Source organism: Triplophysa rosa, linkage group LG23 (genome assembly GCF_024868665.1).
Source record: "Triplophysa rosa linkage group LG23, Trosa_1v2, whole genome shotgun sequence".
Lineage (NCBI taxonomy): Eukaryota > Metazoa > Chordata > Actinopteri > Cypriniformes > Nemacheilidae > Triplophysa > Triplophysa rosa.
This window is the reverse complement of record NC_079912.1, coordinates 15261552-15283057: the sequence shown is the minus strand read 5'-3', so window position 1 is coordinate 15283057 and position 21506 is coordinate 15261552. Positions and strand designations below refer to the sequence as shown.

General features: G+C 38.9%; 1 protein-coding gene across 1 annotated transcript in view; it reads left to right on the top strand.

Annotated features, from left to right (window-relative positions):
• The window catches only part of dpyda.1 (dihydropyrimidine dehydrogenase a, tandem duplicate 1), a 154578-nt gene that overhangs the window by 7258 nt on the left and 125814 nt on the right, over window positions 1–21506 (top strand). Inside the window, 1 exon segment of the mRNA XM_057322035.1 lies at window positions 9639–9749. The gene's annotated coding sequence lies outside the window, so the exon portion shown is untranslated.

The following is a 21506-nucleotide window of genomic DNA, read 5'->3' as shown; positions in this document are numbered from 1 at the left end:
GGACTGGGCAAAAAATATATAATTGTAGCTCTCCAATATAGCCTATTGTATCCCAATATAAAGTACCACCAAAGATTAGTATGCCCCCATTTTGTTCTTGTTTTTTCAGGACGCTATGTGTCATGTTCTGCTCTCCATCTCGGTTTCGAATGCAGGTGTTGGCAGGCCTGCACGTTGCGTGTGTGCTGGATCAGTAATTGCACCTCTGCCAGGGTTGAGTCGGATTGCTCTTGCAATCAATCAGTGCAGCAAAGATGGCACAGAGGGTTTGTCACACATCCATTGTCCTTCTGCAAAGCCAGCACATACCTGCCCGTCCCTCTAATGCAGAATTCACCCTCCCCAGCGCCCCCCCCCCCCGGGGGTCCGTACGCGTACTCGTTCACCTGATCGCATGTGACCTCGCTGTCTTCTGCAATCTCTGTCTGCAAACTCAATCCCCCTCGGTGGAGTTCATCGCTCAGGTTCCCTAAGGCTAGCCGGCTCGTTTACACACACCCAGGAAGCATGTGGCTTATTGAACCTTTTCCCCCCTCTCTCTCTCCTCCGCCGAGAGCAGATAAAGGCTCGGTCATCAAGCCCTGATTCTTTATGCTTCATTTTCCTTCTGCTTCTCTGCTAATTGTTTTTCGAGCCTCAACACGGCCAGGGACTATTTGAAATGCTGCATAATGATACTCTGGCTCACATTGGCCATTACTGAATTAAAGCGCCTCGCAGGAGGAGTGGACCGGCCGTGCATGATGCTCTGCTGCCAGTGGCTGGGGGATTTGATTGACGGGCTGAGGGGAGGGCTTATGGGGTTTAAGGTTTGCAGGTTGGTCTGCGTGGCGCAGATGATGCGTATGCTGTGGACTGGCACTTTCAGACGCCCTCTGCAGGAGGTTTGATGCAGAATCGGTTGGCTTGGATTACACTTAACCCTGTTCTGATGTGTGAGATCCACAGAGGGAATAGAATGTCCATTCTGATAAACTGTACTGTATATTTTGTTGAGTCTCATGTTTCTTTTCCATCTGCATAGATTTAAAGACCTCTGTTCCTTAACACTGCTTGTATACATTTAATATATACAGTATATTTAATATCATATGTGTACATTTAACATTTTGTCTAAGAGATCATTAGAGATAGGCAGTCAGACAAGCTTAGAAACTGTACTAGCTTTTCATTTTTATTATTTTACATTAAACATTAGAGTTCTTTTAGCTCCTGTTCTATTTGATCATTTTGGTATAAATGAATGATGTAAAATACATTTGGCTCATTCTCCAAAAACACTCTTTAAATCAGTGTTTGAGTTTACATTGACATGATTGGCAGTAACATTTTAGTGACAGTAAATTGTATTTTTTTATTGTATTTTTTATTCTGCATATACAGCAGTGCTGTTTTTATGACCATTTTTATTGTATAATATTTTGATTATAATTGCATTAAATATGCTATTTTTCATTATATTTTGATAATATTTTTAGTAACAATAATATCTTAATTATATTACTGGCGTAATATAAATACAATTGAAATATATATTATATATTATATTATTTTGTTATAATTGTATTCATATTTATTTTGCTAATTCTATTACATTGAAAATGTTTTGGGGCCCAATGTTACAGTTGCACTCCAGCTCATTCAGTAGTTTTCACAATAGTCAGCATTCTTGTGCTTTGTGCCAAGAGCTATATTTTCTTTAACACACTGTGATTTTGACTCATTGTTTTCCCATAACATTGAACTACTGAGCATGACAAGGCCAATACAATGTTGCCTGATGTAAAAACAAGCAAACATCAAAAAAGAAATGTCATTTTTATTTTAAAATGTATTTGAGTTAAGCACTGTGCAGAAATAACATTATAACATCATAATGTGACCAAATGTAGTGTTAAGTTGACATCAGCACTAAGATATTGATAGATGCATAGCACACATGGCACTATTTACTAAGAATCTATTTAACATAGTGTGACATTATGCCCCGTGCACTGTTGCTTTCTCTCTGTCAGTGATATTTGTTTTCACGTTTTCTAGCGGACTTAATATTTAGTCTCATTCAAGTACCTCAACCCAGATGAGATTTTGATGTGTTACTCGTATCTGTGTCTCATATGCTGTTCCGAATCTTACGGGAGATCAAATTATATCCAAAGCCTGCGTTTGATAGTGCTGATCTTTATTTCGCTAACGGTAGATCAATATGTGGAAATTCCCCTATTGATCTGAGCCTAAGAAAGAACAGGGTGGCGGTCTGGCAGCTGATGTTTAGTCATTTCTCCCCTTCTTTTAGCTTTAAATCGTTTCCTGTTGGAGAGGATTAAGGTGCTAGGGAGTTCAATTTAAGCCGCATGTTCTCCCCCATGTACGGGAGCGCTCGGTGCATAATAAGACTCTCTAGTGTGTGGGACGAGACCGCTGAACGTAATTTATGGCACAATATGGTGCTGTTATTGATTAGACTGCAAAAGGGCAGTACCAGCTGCTTCGCTAATAGCCACATAAATGTTTCAAGCATGTGTCACCACCTCAAAACAAGCTCAAGAAGGAAAAAAAGAGAGGGGTGCTGCTCTTAGGACATGCACCCGGCCAAATTTAAGATGATCCTGTTGCTGTTCCGTCAATATCTGTTAATGTGCCTGTTTAGGTTGAAGCGTACAGTCTCCAGACAGGAAGTTGTACCATTTCGCACCGTCTGTCGTCCGTGTCTGATTTTTCTCCGAGGGCCTGCAGTTGCCGGATCTGGCCGGGCAGCACCGGCAATTGATCATCCATCTGTTTGGCCTGCGGGATGATTGAAGGGCGATTAAAAACAAACGCATCGACTCCCACACCCAACCATCCAAGACGTGTTTTCAGCCTTGCTGCGGCCTTTTCCAACCACAAAGGTCAGCCGTGCAACAGGGAACCCGGATGATTGTTGTTAAATGTTTGATAACACACTTAGCCTCTGTTTGGGTACGGATCCTCCAGGACCCCTGAATAACTGGAGAAATCCATGCCGCAGTCTTCATCGGTGGCATTTATCCGTCTGGGGAGCGTGAAGCGGCAGCAGACGACCAGCGTGGTTTGCTTGTACACTTTTTGTGTTTAAACGTGATCGTTGTTCACCTACGGGGCCTTTACATGCATCTGCTTTCTTGTAGGAGGAAGTTCGGTATTGAAATACGATTGCAGTCCTGCAGCGTGTGGACGTATTGATTTGGAGCTATGCATATTTCATCTCGTGTTGATCAGATTTCCGTCCATGCGTAACGTCTGACATCACAGAGCCGAGCCCTTCCTATAACTTGTCCCATCCTCTCCATCCGGATCCTCGTCTGTCTTGCCATATTCTGATATATTCATATTTAGTGTCTGGCTGTAGTGTGTAATACAGAACTTGGGAGTTTTTTTCACATCTAAACATTCTGTAGCTCAGGGAGATTAAACATCTGTCAAACATCATTAACGTTTGCCTGAGCCCGGTTCTGTTTCTCTTGTACATTTTACACTTGAGGAAAGAAGGTCAATACGGGGCTGGAGACGGGGGATATGCCGGAGAGTTAGTCTCAGAAGTGTCACTTTATTCGGTTAAATCCCTCCGAACAGCCAGACAGAGGCTTAACTGATACGGAGAGCGCTGCTTATCAAAACAGCATATGCTTCTCGTGTCTGTCAGATGGCTTGGAATTGACATATGCATTGATAAAATGACACACGAGTGCATTTTATCCACTTAAAAAACATGTTTTACACTTAAGAGTTTGAATTAAACGTAAACAGATGTTTGAAATAATGTACATCCTCATGATAAAGACTTGAGTTGTATAACTCGTCCAAAAAAAGCTTTTGTGAGATGCTTCATTGACCATCAGGCATCAAAGTAAAAGAAGAGCTTTTTTATTTGAGAGATAGACAATTCTAGCGTAATGGATATGACATTATCAGTCAAAACTTGAAATATAAATTCTCAGAAAATGTATACCCGTATATTTAATCATCTGTTTATGTTTTATTAAATCCGATTTGATACTCCAGACATCAGAAAAATATTGATCTATGCATGAGTTTTCTATTTTAAAAAAGAGAATGAGACAGATTGGAGAATCTATTTTCAGAAATGCAATATAATATACATAACTATGTCTTCAGAGGTGTATAAAGACCTTACATAATGAAGCGTTATCTTTTTATTACTTTAGAAATAAACATACACACAAACTCGAGGTAGGCGGTGCGAATTACGCAAATCGGACGGCGCGATTGCCGCGAACGCGCGTTAATCTCGTTTTCCGCAAAGGTTGAAAATATTTGTCAGATCGCGTCACTCACGCGAAAATAACCAACTTTTCCCGCGAGTAATAAAGAGCGTGGAACGCGATTGTTAGCGTTTGGTGTGAACCCAGCGTAACAGATGAGAGCATTCATACCGCACGCGTAAGCAGCGCGTGCTCGTGGAGCAGAAGCGGCGTGTAAGCAGCAGCGCAGCGATCCTTTCGGCGACGAGTCTAGTTTTGCTGCTCTGCTCACACTCAATTAAAGCAACAGTGCATTCTTCACGGACAAAATCCACATTGATTGACAGGAAAAAGTAATACTTTTACCTTTAAAGCATGTAAGTGGTGCCTAATGTGTTTTTAACAGTGGCCATGACTTTCAAAAACACTTTTGCCAGGAGTTTTTTGGCCAAAACCACAACAACACATTAAAAGGATTTATAATACAAGTAAATGTTTAGCTTTTCATTGCATATGAATGAGTAGAAAACGCTGTCAGTGTATTGTCTGAAGCCCACTGTCATCATAACCTTCTGAAAAAACCCAGATGAAACTACATAAACATCATGTTATATGCTTATATTGCGTACGTGTGAGAGAAAAGCGATCGCATCACAAGTCAGTCACTCTCTCCTATGGTGAGTGCTTCGAAAGGGAGGGGTGATTTGCAACCTCACCACTCTACACATTGCTCCTTTAAAGTCCCTGTGAACACTCAACCTGATTTTGTCAAGTTGTTGATGTCCTCAGGGCAACATATTTTGTTGACCTAAGGACAACATTTTTATAAGTAAAACCTAAACCCACACCAAACCCCAACCCTAACCATAACTTACCCCTAAAATCAGAGGGAAATTATAAGTGAAAAACAATGGTCTAGAAGCACCTAATCCTGGTTGGAAGATTAAATTTAAAATAAACTGTAAACTTATTTTTGAAATCTGATTGGTTGATTTAAATGTTGTCCCAGGGTCAACATGATGTTGCCCTAAGGACTTCAACCACTTGGCAAAAACAGAAGAGCCCCCGTGCTCAAGTGAACCGGAAGTTGCGATCATTTTTACTTCCATATTCTGACACATTTCCGAGTGAAAAGGAATTTCAAAGGAGAAAATTAGTGGGCGTGGCTTGCGTTTTTCACTGCGAATTGATTGGACGTGTAAAAACAGCTGTTGCATTGATTTTGAAATGAAACTGGCAGCAGACTGACAGTTGAAGGGGAGGGGTTAACGGATGCTCCGGCCAAGCCGTCTAATTTACGTCATTTGAGATGGATAGTCATTTCAGGGCGGAAGTGCATTTTCAGATTTTAACTGAAGATTATGAGGGTACATGAATTTAAAAATAAAATGACCCACATTGATAAGCTATTTACTAGAAACTCTGCAATATTTCATGAAAAAATAAGGATTGTCATTTTTTATTTCACTGGGACTTTAAAATGTGCAAGCAAGAATTAATAATACCCAACAAATGGAGAAGGGATGGCTCTTCATAGACCATAAAATATGACAATTCACTTACCAGACTATGGAAAACTATGCTTTAAAAAACACACAAAAATGCTGTTAAACTTTAAGAGAGACTTTAAACCAAATACTGTATTAACATCTAATCATTGTATTAACATCTAATCTAACATCTGTCACTGTCAGTATGGTGAAAATGCATGGAATTGCTAAGATTTTAATTACAAACATATTTTTTACTGCCCTAGGCCATAGTTTAGTGTATTTTGGTTCCAGTGGTTCAGCCAAAGTTATCAAAAATTTGATAACTTTTTTAAATTTTATGAAAATGTATTAAATATTATATTATAATATATATAATTACAATACGAATATTTTATGAATCTGAACGTTCTTTCCTAGAATATGAATAACCGACTGAAAAAGCTAAATCTGGCAATAAGAAGCTTAAATTTAAGATTTTGGCAGTTATCACAGGGAATTGTGTCAACATTATTAATTTATCTATTATGCAAATGTTCTTAAATTCGTTTTACTAAAGTCACTGTTTAATATTTTCTAATAGCTGTTTATTTTTCTAATGCCTCTGGTCGATCTAATCGTTGGAGTTGTTTTGCGCGGAGGGCGTTTCTTAATTAATGAAGGCTCTTCTGTGGTCCGTCCCCCCATTGGGCAGCGAATGCTAATTGGGTTTGTACATTTCTAATCTTTCAGACCACCTCGTTGTAATAACTCCTGTTTACGAACACCCGAGTTGTTGAAAGATGGAAGCCTCGGGCGGATTACGCTCTTTGAATTCTGTTTTTCCTCTGAGTTTTTTCCTCAGAACGACCTTGTTATTAGCTCCTGGTTTACCTGGAGGCTTAGCCCCAAAGAACATATTAGCTTTCCCTCACCACGTTATATGAAAACGTTTAGGCAATATCGTCCGTAACACGCAATAAAACGGTAGAGGTGGATTTTATTGTTTCGGCCTGTATCTCACGCTGTGCTTTAACTACATTTTATTAGGTGTGAAATTAAAATATTAATAGGCTGCTGTCTGGCTTTGCGAAGAGTGGGACGTTTGTAAAGACGCAGGAGTCAAGTGCCGCGGGAGCGAGGCAGGTTACCATACGTCGGCGGGCCCTTTTAACATCTCATACCTCTGTATGAAATAGACTTTCATCTAGCCTACTGTGAAAATCTTAAAAGACGAAGCTTCGCGTGTTGTCACATTGCCCGCGGGATGCTAATTGAGGTTGGTCGCCGATGTTGTTGGGAAAGGTTGAAAAAAGAGAAATATCTCAGCGACTGTGGAAGTTAAAAAGAAGAGTGTTGCTTTGTGGCGCCTTTAGGGGAGTCTTAAAACAGAGCTTAGGAATGAAAGTGCTTAAGAAAATATATATCATAAACTGTTATGTTTAAAGTCATCTGGATTTCAAATTGACAAGCTTTCATTTTTCACATCACTGTGGGTAAATCTTCAATCATAAAACCAATTTGCTATGAGAGACTGTTTTATGTTGTGCTGGTTATTGATGGCAATGTGATAAAGTGCAATATGTTCAATATATTTTGAATCTACTGAAAAATTATAGTTAAAAAATTATTTAGAATACAGTCTATGCAGACATATAGACTTTTTTCCACGTCTTAGATTTAGGTTTACAACATATCTATTTTATTGAGCAGTTATCTCCTTTTGTGTTCTGCAGAAGAAGGTAAGCCGGTTTGAAATTAGGCTACATGAGGATGAGTAAATAATAAAAGAAATGTCATTTTTGAATGAACTATTACTTTAATCAATTTTACAGGGTAAAAAAATAACAGGGTAAGCCAGTTTGTTAAAAATGAGCCGTGTGGTAATAAGGTATTCGTTCAGCTAGTGCTTGCAGGAGCACGTGTTCTCTGGCACTGAGGTTTGTTGTCAGGACGAGAGGGGAGGGGTCGATACTGGCGTGGCTCCTGGTGGATGCTCTGGAGAGGGCCGAGGACTGACACTCGGGTTTTATCAAAGGGAAGTGACCTCAGGTAGACCCCAGCCACTCTGACAGACTGAACTACACCTGTGAGCTACAGGAAAGGGAGAAAACAACAAAAATGTTGTATTTACATTATTGCCCCGCTGTCTTTTTTCTTGTGTGATTTTTTTACTAGCGCTCTAGTGTTGAAGTGAAGTTTACGTGGTGTGTTTGTGTCAGTGTTGTTGAGTGGAAATTTCATTTAATTGTTTTTTTTTATCTTTTCTTGAGAAACTGTAAGTGGTGCTTACCATGATGATAGGGAGTTGTGGGTCAATTGTCAGGTCATTCTTGTATGTTCGCAAAGGTGTTCTGAGAGTTTTTGTGCATCAATGTATGGTAGCCCAAGCATTGCTGTGTGGTTGCTAGCATGTTTTGTTTAGTTCCTTGGTCGTTGCTGTGTGGTTGCTATGGTGATGTGTTTTGTTGCTCGGGCTCAGGCTCTGGGCGTTGCTCTGTAGCTGCTTGGGGATTGCTGTGCAGTTACTCTTGTAATGTGTGTGGTTACCCTTGCTTTGCTGTGCAGTTGCTAGGGTGTTGTGTGTTACTTCTCAGGTATTGTGGGTTGTTGCTAGGGCTGCAGCTATCTATTATTTTAGTAATCGAGTATTCTACTGATTTTTCCCTCGATTAATCGGGTATTCGGATAGTACGTACTTTTTCTTTATTAAAGAGCAACTCTAAATATACAAGAGAAAATAAGACAGGTCTCTTAAAATTTTTAGAAACATTAACATATTTATTGCTGAAATTGCATACATTAATATCTGTGAAAACTAAACCCATTTAGTACATTCCATTGCCATATTACATTCAAAATGCAATATAGGCCTAATACAAATGTATAAATAAGAAACATTAATAAAAATAGAATCATTTCACAGGTAAACAACTAACTTCAGCTTATGCATGATGCATTTATCTAAATTAGTTTTAGTTTCTTTTTTACTATTAAATAGTAATATATTTGTCCACATAAAAATACAGAGTTAACCAGACTTTTATTTTTATTATTGTCGTGTCTCACGGGGAATGCGTGAGACTTGACAGCCCTGTAACATGAATAGAGTTTAGCGGGCTGTGCGTCAGTAATAACGGTCCGTGGGGAAACGCAGTGCTCCGTGTGTACTGCAGTTAAATGGATTAAATTAGGCTTCGAGGCAACAAAAATTGCCTCGATGATTTTTTGTATTCGAATTACTGGAGTCACTCGAGGAATCTTTTCAGCCCAAGTTGTTTCCCTGCATTGGTGTGTGGTTGCTATGGCTTTATAAGTTGCTATGCAGTTGCTAGGTTATTGATATAATTGTTCTTATTTTCTTTTCATTTGGCTAATTAGAGAGCTGTGTGTGAAAAGAGTTCTAGAGAAAACCAGATTTTTCCTAAACCCTAGTACAAGCAGGTTTAATAGTTTCACATGCCTTAGCAAACGCAACCTCTTTAAAATTCTCTGAAGTCCTTTTATGACGTTAAATACACAAGTGTGTGAGGCCGTCTGAATGGTTGTGGAATCTTTTTTCAGAAGTGTTACATATTTTGGAAGTGAATGAGATTCAAGGTCAGCTCTCTAGTGTGAACTGATGCTGCGGCGCTTTCGTTCAGGAATGACAAACATCTGGAGACTCTTGATTCTTTAAAGGCGGCCTGTTGGCAGTCTTTATGATTTGTCCTCAGAACTCTCTTAATTGTTCAGCTGTGAAACTTTGAGTGCACCGATTTCCCAAAGCGTTAGAAACGTCCTTGCCGAGACTCACATTTGTTCAAGTACAAGAATGTGTGTGGGAGTTGTTAGACACACACGCACACATTCAACTACAAGCTGAAGCCTCTGTGTATCGAAATCTATGCATAATACGAAACTACATTAACCTGCCTCATACATTATTTTTCTCTCTCTCTATTAGAATATTCTGGCCTTGAACCCTCGGGTGCAGACATATGCCACGCTCCACTCTACAAGGAAGAAGAAACTGGAGAAAAAACGCTGGAAGAGAAACCCAGAGAAAGGCTGCGAGGTGCGTCTTCTTTCTAACCCCCACCTTTATCTTTTGACCTGCACCTCATAGGACTTTCTCTAACCCAACCACAGCTGAAAAGATGGACTTGATGTTTCCCGATTTAGAAGTTCTGTTTGCTGGCGCTGGCCCCATCTGTTTGGTTGTCTCCGGTAGTTGCTTTTTAACCTTTCGTTTGGCCTTGTTAAGAAACCAGCAGCTGTGTTCTGGACCACAAGCGCTAAAACTCACTTCGGATTCGCCCACACACATGTTCTTAAACACACATTTACAAAGCCTTTTATGGGAGCGTGACTATATTCAGCGAGGTCTAAAGGTCCGCTATAAAAAAATGTTTTGCATATTTATTATTTATTACATAATTTTGTATTTACAAGTTGTTTCGTGAGTATTGCAATTTGAGTATAATCTAATTCATATTATATTATATTAACTTATAATATAAATATAATAACAACATTTATAATAAAGTATTAAATAATTTACAATATAAATCAGGGTTTTTCCTGGCTCCAAATGAGGCGGAGGTGGTGTCATCCTGATCTTGTACACACACGTATGCCTACCGTACCTTTAAGGTGGCTTAACCAAAGTGACTTTGAGTTTGACATATTAAAAGTTCTAATAAAATTAGATGCATTATTATTATGACAATTATTAAGTCATATAAAACATTACTTTTATTCAACCAAACAGAAATGTTTTTTTATTCAAATAAAGCTTTTTTATCATTTCAACTAACTTTTCAACCCACAATAGCCAACTGAATTAACCACTCTTTCTAAATGAGCAAAGCTCATTCACATCTTGCATTCTCTGTGGTTCACTTTAAATGATTCAAGGATCTCTTATATTCGCTAGTGACTGAAAAGATAAATAGTTTAAATGAATCGGTTCAAATGTGTCAATCGTGTGAGAGTCGTTCTGAACGCAATGTGCGTTCATACTGGCGAACTCGCTGTGTACAGTATACGCTGATTCAACGATCCAACTGCACAGCTAAAGACATTACAATGATGTACATCATGTTCATTTAATAAATTTCAAGAAATTAAACGTACTTGGATGCAAAACAAACAGCCATGAAACACAGGCTGGCTCTTGTTCTGCAACTCTTTTTGGCACCTCAGTGTGCTGATAATGAAACAGCGCCTCCACTGTGGCAGTTACAAATGACAGTCTGTTAAATGCATGCAGCATTACTTGTGAAGACTCGCAACATCATTTTTGGCGAGAGCCTGAGGCGGCACACAATTTGACGGAGGCGGCCGCCTCCAATTTCTCTATGTAGGAAAAACCCTGATAAAGTATTATAATATAAATAATATATTTATAATAATAATACAAATATAAAATAAATACATCTATGAAATAATAAATATTATAATATCATTTCTAATATAAAATAATTTATAACTTTTTGGGTTAAAAATAACAAAATTTGCATTCATGCATTTATATGTTTCTTCACTATCTTTGTTCCCTGGGAATCGAACCCATGACCTTTGCGTTGCTAGCGTAATGCTCTACCAGCAAGAGAAACCCTGTTGATCCCAGCCTTGTTAAGAAGGTTTCAAAGTTTTCCCCTAAAATGGAAACAAGACAACCTGACCTTTTGAACATGGTCAGTGTTGTAAATTTGCATGCGTTTAATTAGTGACCCAGAAACAGCGCTGGTTAAAGGTCCGGTTGAACGCGATCTCTGCCAATTTCATATTAATCTTGAGTACCTATAGTAGTATTGGATACTTCATATCTTCGAAGAGTATTTAGTTTGATCACGTTTATAAAAGAGAGATACAGCTGATGATTATGTCCGAAAACAGACAATCTCCTGGGGGTGTGGGGGGAGGAACTAAATCATCATCGCATTACCCCTGCATAACTGTTGATTCACTATAAGTTTGTGTTGTTTACATTATGCACGTACGCGCCGATTGGCAACAAAACACTGAGATATGACTTGGTGTCACTTACCACTTGCGATTCATGTCCGGCATCTTTTAGTGCTGGGACCGCTCCATCTATCAGTTACAAACGATCTGCAAATCCAGCGTTATATCCACCGTTTATATAACATCCATCACTGAAATGCCGTGAACAAACACACACACATTAACTTCTCTCACTATCGCAAGAGTAAGGAGCTGCAAGCCCACATCGCAGCCAATCTTGACGCAGCGCAGCCAATCTTGATGGTAAGCGGATCTTCCTATCGCTCGTCGATTGGCGTGTGGGCGGGCTACTTCTTTTGCCTTGCCGTGGGCGTGCTTTTCCGGGAGAATTGCCCAATAAGGGACTAAGAAAAGTTGTTACGTAACTGTTTTTCATGTTTGACTAAATGTTTCCAAAATCTATACGAACCTTGGGGGAGTGTATCGAGCACAGAAATACTACGTAATACGTCCAACTCGTTTTTTTCACAAGTTGACCATGATAAGCATGAGAAGCCAGCATGTTTAACATTGTAAAGAAGTTAGAATGCATGAAATGGCGTAAAATCACCCCTTTAAAAATAGACCCACACATTGATCTTTTGACTTTTCCGGGTTGTGTTTTATCATAAGACCAGGAAACGTCGCAAACCCTCGAAACGTAATTATCTTACGATTCCAGGCACATAGCATCAAAGTGTCAAAAATATCTCCCCAGACCAGCGCACGATGGCAGCGGTTTGTGTTTTTTGGCAGGTGGCTGCTACGCCTCGTCTGTCCTTTAAAGGCAACTGAGCCTCCCGCCTGTTTGATGTAGAGACACGACAAGATGGAGGTGTTTTGTAGCTGAGATTATCTACTCCCTGCTGGCAACACTGTTGCTAAGTACAGCTGCCTAATTCATCATTCTAATCAATGGGGATGGATCGCGAGATCTGATTTAATTCATAAAGTCTCTGCTCTATAGTTTTGAACATATGGCGTGTGATTTTACTGTATCAGGAGTATACGCGTGTATCCGTTGCCTTGCCACGCTTGTGCAAATATCGTGCAAGAACGCTTCACATTGCGTCTCGGAATATTGATGCAAACATCAGGGGATGAAATGCAGTGTTTTTTGTCCTTTAATGTTGCTTTTGCACCAAATTCTGATATACATAATGCCTCGGTATGCTTTTCGCCGCTGTCCCGTATTTCCTCTTGCGATGCAGTTCTTACTGTCAATTTACCAATAAATGTCAGAGGTCCAGAATGCTGAGTCTGTGAAGTTGCTCGTGATATTCCGTACGGATCGTCCGACTCAGATTTATCCTCTCCGTAAAGAAAAAGCATTGAACGTTTTAGTGATCCCTTAAATATTTTTTGTAGGCCGTCATAATTGTCCTGCGGAATTATTCAGATGCCAGAAGGGCTGTAAACTTTGCTTTACAGGGGATCCGTGAGTGCTGGATGTCTATAGTTTCCAAACGAGCTCTCGGGAATATTCGGTGGCGTGTATTGCCCTGTTATCTCGCTCCGTCAGGGCTCAGGTGCCTGCACATTTTCTGTCCCCCCCTCCAGGGCACCGACGCACATTGTGGGTGAGGTGATTTCGCTACACTTCCCTGCAGGCGACGTCTCAGAATCCGGTTTGAGTTGAAGCTATTAGCTGACCATAGCCTTACCAATATTTGCCTTTCTGCTTCAATAGCACAGGTTGAGGTTGGAGATAATCTGCCAAACAAAAACACGTCCGAGTTTTGCAGCAGCTGTAGAGATAGGAGTGGAGACACACTTGAAGTGCCCTTGTTTTTGCAGATAACGCTGCTGTTTACTGATGGTTTTCTTTTAATAATCTGTCTGTACAGTCTAATCCAATTTAATGAGTCTCCAGATTGCATTATGATCCCCGGGTTCTGTGAAGGGCAGGTATAACTGCCAGCAGCGAAAGCTAATGTTTTTTTCTTTCAGTACTGGGATAGATGGGGGGTGGGAAAGAGAAAAAGCATAAATGTCTAGTTGGATTTTAAACGTAGCAATCTCAGGCGAGACTTCCACACTGCAGCGTTTGCTGTAAATTGAACGATTTTTTTTTAATGATTTGATGTCAGGTGTGAACGCGACTCATGGAAATTCTGGCTAATTAGCTTCGGCAATTTCCAGCTATACTTGTTTTAAGAGTTGTAATATTGCCGAAAAGGTTGCGTATTAAAGCTGTAAATTTCCTTTTTTCTAGAACCTTACAAAAAAGATATTGCTGCAATGGTTGTCCTGGGAAATCAGTCTCTGTGACAGCATTAGACTGTGTAAACAGCACAAAAGAGTCTAGATAGCAGCATGAAAGCTCAGAAATCGCCACTGTCCAAATGAAACCCTCGTATGTCCAATTTTGCTTTTTTTGAGTAAATGGAAAAAATACTTTTCATACTGTGATGTCAAAGTTAACAAGCATTTTTTTATACTTTTTATTGGTTAGATATTTGCAAAACCCATTGACAAACATAAAGGGTGACTACTAATAATGATTTGTGGCACAAAATAAAAATCCGAAATATGGATATACGAGGTTACAGAAGGACAGCAGTGAAATGCAATTTTTTAATGTACCTTTTTCAAATGTATCTTTTTGTGGTTCGAGGTTTGCCGACATTTCTTTGGTTTAAGAAACAGAGAATGGGGTTCAAGTTAGCAAAGCAGCTAAATTGTCTTGTTGCACCTTTAATGCTACCGCTAACTTATGCTGTGGTTAGACTAGACTTTGAGCATGCGAAATTCGTTCGGATGGTGCTGCTAAAATGGGTGGGAGCAATTCCTCCATCCTTTACCTTTCTGGACCGAGAGGTCACGCTGTGACGTTTTGATCTTCTATTGGTCTCACGCACTCTAGTGACGTGAATTCGCAGGTCAGAGTTCACCAAACTTGAACTTTGCTATGCAGCGAAATGCGAATCTTCCGACGGGCTTGCGTTTCCGGTCTGTCGCATTCGCGTGCATATGAATCGAAGTCAATGGAACGAAAAGTCAAGTGTGTCCGCGGCTTTAGCCGCTAATGTTCAAGCATGTGACATCCAGGGTTGGGTAAGTTACTCTGAAAAAGTAATGAATTACTAGTTACTTATTACATATTCAATAGTGTAATTAGATTACTGTACAAATTACTCTCTCCAAAAAGTATTTAATTACTTATTACTAATTACTTTCTATATCCTACATCTGTGATTAGAATTGATTCAAGGATAGACATGAAACGGCTCTTTTAATTCATAAAAAATAATAAATAACTATATAAATGATTTGTATTAACTGATCAAAGTATACAAATGTGAGGAGTAGGGCTGCAGCTATCGATTCTTTTACTAATCGAGTATTCTACTGATTTTTCCATCGATTAATCGGGTATTTGGATAATAAGTACTTTTTCTTTATTAAAAAGCAATACTAAATATACAAGAGAAAATAAGACAGGTCTCTTAAAATGAGTAAAACAACTAATTTGTTTCCTTTTTAGAACAATTAGTTTTTATTGCTGAAATAGCATACATTAATATCTGTGAAAACTAAACCCATTTAGTACATTCCATTGCCATATTAAATTAAAAATGCAATATAATACAAATATATAAATAAGAAACATGAATAAAAATGGAAATAATAATTTCAAACAATAGCCTATGACTTTTATTTTGGCAGGTTGTCAGAAGACGCTTATTTTTTAGTATGTCTGTTTCTTCACTCAAACAATAACATGTTTGTGAAATAAACTCTCAGCGCAACTCTGGAGGTGAAGTTCATGTCCTCATTCAGCGCAGACGCAGACAGATTCATGAGCATCACGCGTGTAGCACGTTAAACTGTGCAGTTCATTCACTCAGACACGCAGACCAGACAGATGATATGTGTTTTAACAGGATTCGGTGTCCACTAGTCCGCATCTAGTTTGATGGACTCAATGCAGCCGGAAAACAAGTTTCACTCGTAAAATAGACTAAAACTAAGTAAAATATCAGTTCACCGTTTCAATAAGCATTTCAATAATTACCACCGCGGTGGTAATAGACAAATCGACCGCGGTGGTGCGGCGGTTGAGAAATATATATTATTTATATAAATAATATTTATATGATTATATTTGCGTGTAGCAACCACATGACGAGTGGAAGAGAAATATAGACCTTATTTAAATACTTGAAATTGTTAAATAATTGAAATATGATATCTGAAATAAATGAGGATGAAACATCCGTCAATGTTTAACGCGCAAATCCATCAGTGAAACGGCACACTACAGCACATAAAACATTTAAATAAACATCAGTAAATAATGAAAACTTAAATGATATAAGAAAGCTAAATAATAAATAAAAAAGCTCTTGTTGCAGTAACTTCAGTCAGTGGCCTATTAACCCTTACAGTCCTTAACAATTCCATTTGAAACAAACTGTTTAAACCTACATTGGCTTTCCTATTCAGATTGCCATAAAAACTTTACTTTTTCCGACTCGTTGATGTGAAACTTACTTGTTGACATTGTCCATGTAACGGAGGCCAGCTAGTGAAGAGCTGTGCAGTGTGTAAACCTCACTCCCCGACCAACAGAGACGCTTTAGCGACAGACGCTAGAGACTGCGGTCTTTAGCCTCCTCGTTAGAGCGCCCGTCTCCCATCCGGACCGTCACCGGTTCGAGGCCCGTGCAGAGCGGTGCAAGTGGGACCGGTTACATCCAGATTAAAATGTGTACAGCTGCACTAAATGCGCGTTCAGAAGATGTGCACAGGAGCGCAAATGAATAGATGTCTCTCCGCAACCGCGGCAAAACCTGCGCGCGCTCCGACACTAAGCAAGCGGGTCATAGCCAGTTTTGATTTTACGTATCTGTTCTTTTCACAACAAGATCCATTGCAAAACCCGTAGAATAACATGGGTTTTGCCGTGCAGGCCCGCGCTCGAACGCACCAACGGAAACGTATGCCAATAATTTCTGTTAATGTAAAATCTTTTAAATAAAACCATCCACAACTGAAAGGCTACAACTAGCAATCCTTATCACAACTTTCATATTTATTACACCTACAGTATATTTGTCAGAGTGACGTGTACTACCGCCGGTTGCAGTTCGCCATGGTCATGGCACTTTACCATCGCGGTGGTGCGGTTGTTACGGCAACCGTCACAGCCCTATAAACTATCACTTATTTATCAGCATGAGAAACACGTGTGAGAGTGTGAACAGACTAAAATGCGTGTGTCTCACTGTGAATGCGTGAGACTTGACAGCACTGTAACATGAATAGAGTTTAGCGGGCTGTGCGTCAGTAATAACGGTCCGTGGGGAAACGCAGTGCTCCGTGTGTACTGTAGTTAAATGGATTAAACAAGGCTTCGAGGCAACACAAATTGCCTCGATGATTTTTTGTATTCGAATAACTCGAGTTACTCGAGGAATCGTTTCAGCCCTGGTGAGGAGACATTAAAGCATACATTTTAAAGTTAGACTTATAATTTTGATGTCATTTCCACTATTGAATATATTACACAGTATTAAGTTCAATTACATCAGAAGTAACTGTAATTAAATTACAGAAAAAATAAAAGTAATCCCTTACTTTACTTTTTCAAGGGGAAAGTAATTAAATTACAGTAACTAATTACTTAGTAACAAGTTACACCCAACACTGGTGACGTCTAATGTGGAAGTGACTTCATTTTTAACAGATTTGTTTCCTGAAAAATCAGCCTCATGCCATCGCAGATGTATATGACTAGTTATGACTCATGACTAGTCATCTGCATTCTATGCAAGAGGATAACAGCAAGGCATATTAAAATATCAAATTATTAATTTGTGTTTAGCTGAGGAAAGGAAGTGATGACATGAGGGTGAGTGAATTATGAGAGAAGTTTCAAGTTTTTAGCGAACCATCCTTTAATAGCATTTTGGTGGTTTTGCAAATGGTAGACATTCATATTGAGAACAGGTACAGGTAAGAAGCTCTAACATTAATTCAGGCCATCATGCATGTGGATTTCATGTTGCTGGTAGGCCAACAATCATACGAAATCTTATCCAGAAGATGCCTGTATCATACGCACAGAACGAATAAGAAGCTTTAACCATACAATTGTGGCTCTGTGGCCTTCTTTTTTGAAGTTTTCTCTGCTCTGTGTCATTGACTGGGGCTTTTAGAGTTGAGACTGCTTCTAGTTTATTAGGCATCAGAGCTAATTGCTTTAATGAGACATGATGAAAGGGAAAAGGAAGCAGAGGAAAAAACTTAATTTGAATCCTTTCTGGAATTCGTTAAATAATTCAAATTGGCTTTCATAATTCCTGTTCTGTGCCGGGTCTGCACCGAGGTCCGAGGAAGGAGTGTAAACTGAATATCTTAAATAGATTTTCTTTCATAGCACAATCATCTTGCGTCTTCCTCGAATATAGTCTCGACCTCACACTCATTAGATGAATAAATTATGGGCAAATTACCACAATCGGGCGCTAAACGTTTTTTTTTCTGAGTGATATTAGGGTTCTTTGAAGCTTTTAAAGTTAGTAATTATGTTTTTACTACAAAAAATCATCCAATGAGACGTTCGTGGTAGGACGTTATAGTCTATTAAGATCCTGCTCTTTTTATTTCTTATGAATAATTTCAGTCACGATTGCAATGAGTTCATTATGTTTATCTCAAAACGGCCTTGTGTCCGTCATGATGCAAACAGTCTCTCTTACAGCCTGTTCTAGTCATTAAACGGATAGTTCACCCAAAAATAAATTGATTATAAAATATTGTTGACAAATGTCTCAGTGGTTTTGTGTCCATGTAATGGTAGTCAATGGGGTCCAGTGTTGTTTGGTTACCAGCGTTCTTCAAAATATCTTATTTTGTGTTCTACAAAAGAATGAAAGTCATACATGTTTGAAATGACATGAGGGCGAATAAATAATGATAAATGAGTAAACTATGCCTTTACATGTTTATCAAGATGAAGACAACAGAAATTCTTTCTTTCTTTCTTTCTTTCTTTCTTTCTTTCTTTCTTTCTTTCTTTCTTTCTTTCTTTCTTTCTTTCTTTCTTTCTTTCTTTCTTTCTTTCTTTCTTTCTTTCTTTCTTTCTTTCTTTCTTTCTTTCTTTCTTTCTTTCTTTCTTTCTTTCTTTCTCTCTCTCTCTCTTTCTCTCTTTCTCTCTCTCTCTCTCTCTCTCTCTTTCTTTCTTTCTTTCTAAAGCACAATTTAATCCAACTGTTGTTGTCCAATGTGCTGTACAAGGATAAAAAGATATACAAAAATACACATCCAACATGTCTCAACTACAAAGTTTTGGAGCTGATAGCCTTTCTGTTTTAATCTAGATCTGTATGTTTTGACTGTATAAACAATGGCATGGTTCCAATTGATTTAGGTTTTCACATTTGTTAATCCCAGGTTAATTTGATGATTGCAAGACATTTTGAATTGCAAGGTGACCCATGACTATATTATTTTGATTCCGTAAGACTTTGGCCTACAGGAGTTGATATGCATTCGTCCAGTCAAAGCGTAGTTTAACACAGGCTTTAGTCTTGAGTAGAAAACTAAAGGTGCTAGCACTCGTCACTATATATCTGGTACAATTACACGCACGACTATCGACTGTTGCCGTCTGAGCAGATTTCAACCCCACTTCCCTACACAACAAGGATGTACGTTTCGGGTGGCGAAAAGGTAAAGTGATCAATGAGTTTTATCTAGTGGAACACACACATATTGATGCCACCCATTCCCAGATTTCTCTTCTCGCAGGATTTAGCCCCCACCGCGGGGATTACAGCCCCACATTGACGCCTAATCCATTCAGGCAAAGGGAGGCGATTACAATGTTGAGGTTTGATGTTAATAGAAACCCGCAATAAATCCCTTTTTCGCTTTGCATGCTTCTTAATGTATAAAGAAAAACACAAAGGGCTTTTTATGCCCGCTCGGCTAGACGTGTGCGGTACAGGGAGCGCTGGAATAATCTGAATGCTTCATAACCTCGAAACGGGACGCTTTCCGTCACGCTTTTTTTTAAATGAGATTTTCAACAGTCATTCATATACAGCTGGTTTTCCTCTCCATGTCTTTAGGGTCTGAAGGGAGGTAAGCCGCAGTCATTATCGCAACGTTTCTGAAGAATTAATATTGATAGGAATCTATTAAAAAACAAATCGCAGGCTCGACAAGAAGCGTGTCATAACACTATATGTAATGAGTCTATTAATCACATGAACGCTAAATGAACATTTATAAATCTCTTGAGGGACATTAATCTTCTTGTTTCGAATGTCTGAATTGTTCATACATGTCGGTATTTCAACTATGGGCACTTTTGTGTCCCAGAGGTAAATTGTTGCTTTTTTACACGTAAACAGAATCAGTTTTACTGTGATACATGTATGATCACTACTGTACAGTGTTTTTTGACAAATTAAATAAGTAAGCTTCACGTCAGGTCCTGATCACACTGTCGGGGCTTATTTCGCGATAACAGCCGGCTGCTTGTACATTGTCCCGCTTATAACACGGGAAACATGAGAAAAAAATTTGTCAATGAAATGTGAATTTGAAATATTTTATTAGCAAATTTTTACCGAATGCAGACCTTCCGCGAGGAAAAGCTGCTTACTTTCGGTTGAGGTTAGAAACGATGTTCAAATGTCACGAACAGGCAATTTGGTAATCATTTGTAAATATAATGTGATATATGTTATTAAAAGACACATTTATATTTAATTTGTCAAAAAAAACCATCAAAATGATTTGCTGCATTCGGGTTACCGTGTGTTATTAGTTTTGAGAGGTTGTTATCTGGGAATAATGAACCTTCAAATGTTGCTACTTTCCAATCAGAATCAAGCATTCAAATGAGCCGTGTAATAAACTAGAATAATGTGAAGCGTGTTTAAAAAGAGTTTTTCCAAATGTCTACTGGGCCAAAAGTGGCAATAGTTGAAGAAACTGTGATTTACACACACGCCGCTCACCTTCACTTTTAGGCAAGAAGTCCTCCGCCACTTTAAATTGATTGTCATATTTCGATATCTGCTATTTTTTGTCCACCTTCATTGTCAAGGGAGCTGAAGTTTGATTTTCGCAGCGTAAAGCGCGTATGTGTGTGCGAGCGGCGTTATTGAGTTATTCAAATCGCAGACTTCGGTGGCTCGCTCAGAGAACGCTCCCAAGAATGCTGTGCCCACACACATTATTTCTCAAATATCTCTGCTTCCAGATGCAATATTTCCTTGTCACCCACAAGCTCAGACAGTGCAATAATTATCAATTTCCATATTATTGTGTTTTTATTGTTTGAGAAACATAAAATAAAACATTTGTTAATGCCACTCAGTTAGATGAGAACAGCGCGGAAGGACGAGGGAGGGAAATTTTATTTAAAAAATCTCTGACTTGCACTTTGTCGATAATCATGTAAATTGAATGTCAGTCAAAATGGTCGAGCACACTCTGTTATTAGATCTAAACTAAACGTGCCTACGGTGTGCCCCGCCGAACACAGAGTTCACCACGGGACCCGTGCGAGCGGTTTTGACAGACTCTAAAGTTCTAGTTTTAAGACTTTAGTGTTATTTATAATAATATTACTCACGTTGGTTATTGGGTTTTATCAGATAACAGTGATAATCCTGTTGGTGTTTGTTAGGCATAAACATGTATTTACTGTATACTTCTTGACTTTCTACCCAACAGGTTTATACATACCTGTATTTCCACAAATAAGAGACATACAGAGGTTTTCACTCTTTGTATGTCTGTCAAATGAACGTTGGAACTAAAGACATGCATAGATGCCACACTGTTCGCTGAATTGACG